Raw genomic sequence first — 1,672 nt, forward strand, 5'->3', positions numbered from 1 at the left:
CAAATAATTTTAGAATGGAGGCTATGTATTCTGGTTGCCAGGCGACTGAAACCAGTTTCTTTTATTAAGCTCCATTAACATGGTTCTCCATCTGGGCTTCTATCACCATAGCAACCATCATCAGGGGCAGTTCTTTGGTCTATAAATAGGTGGTGAAATGGTGACTCTGGCACACTAGGTACACTAGGCAGTTGTCCCATCTGTAAGCAAGTGGGTCAGCATGCTCTCTGTGTGGTGTGTGCGTGCATGAATACTTCTTGAGGTGGATAAAGTAGAGATACTAAAAAGGGAGTATAGAAAATTCTTCTAAAGAACTAACAAGTCAAGCCAGGTTTTGTAATGGTTCGATATGAAAGTTTGAGGATGCCACATATCTAACTATGCAGAAGGCTGCCTTGCTCCTAACTTCTTAGGACTGTCCTGATACCGCTTGCTCTGTAGCAGGTCATGCTGACAAAATTTGTTTGTTTGTTTGTTTATTCATTCAATTTCTATGGCTGCCCATATCAACCAGGTAAGTCTTCTCCTCTGGTTCAGTGTACCCTATTTCATACTGTCCCCTTTCTAAATGTAAATCCAGTTGATTGTTACCTTCCACTTCCCAGTTCAAAGTCCGGTCCTTAGGTAGTGGTGAATCTAGATTGCACAATGAGTTTCATTATAAGAATAGTTTGGGTATTAATACCTTAGCTGACCTAGTAAGCTTTTACATATTTATCATTTGTCTGCGTCCCAGGCTTGATCTTGTCTGATCATCCATTGGTCATGTCACAATTGTTTCATCCATTTGAATGGAGCTGTAAAAAACACCTGCTTTAGTCACTTATCAGGTGCAATACAGAATTTTGCTTGGATGCAAAAACTTGCCTATGTGATCAAGCCTAAGGTTAAGACTACGGTTTGATCATAGTTGTTAGAAATAGTTCATCTTCAAATAAAATATAATACAGTAAAAATTGCTGGTTCCCCCCCCCCCAAGTCTCCAGAATGTAAGGTTAACAAAAATGTGCTTCTTTTCTTTCCATCTCCTTGCATTCACACTTAAGGTTTTCCTAATATACTTCCATGTTCCTTCAAATTGCTGGCTTTGTCTTGTTTCCCCCGTAATGATGAGAGATACAAAGTGTGTGGAGCTCTCATTTAAGTCAGTGAAATCAAAGAATGGTTATCAAAGCAAGATTTCACGCCTGGATAGGAAATGGCAGCTAGGAGTCGCATCTGCTTCACTGATATATTTAATTGGCTTTTAGAAAGAATGTGGCCTTTTTAATACACAAGACCGTGGGTGATAGCAGCTGCATTTAGCTCTCCTCAACACTTAGGATTGTCTAAATAATTCAACAATGCTTTATAGGAAGTGAAAGAGAAGTTGGTGGGGAATCAGAGGTATGAGGCTGAATCCAATGTTCCCAGGGAAAATGTGCAAAGACTCATGAAGAAATGAAAGGACATATCCAGATGGTGCATTAGATTTCAAAATATTTAACAGAGACACATGCATTCTAAAATTATTATTAGAAAGGTGTGGAGATAATGCAATGCAATCACTGGGTCTACTGAAGCTATCACAAGCAATAATAGCATTGTATGAGACCTTGTATCTCCAATTGTCTGTTCCCATTCAATTCAGTCCAGCAGGATGAGAGTGCTCCAGGTCTAATCAAATAAGCAA

The sequence above is a fragment of the Protobothrops mucrosquamatus genome, unplaced genomic scaffold, assembly GCF_001527695.2.
Source record: "Protobothrops mucrosquamatus isolate PMUCROS unplaced genomic scaffold, P.Mucros_1.0 scaffold1172, whole genome shotgun sequence".
Classification (NCBI taxonomy): domain Eukaryota; kingdom Metazoa; phylum Chordata; class Lepidosauria; order Squamata; family Viperidae; genus Protobothrops; species Protobothrops mucrosquamatus.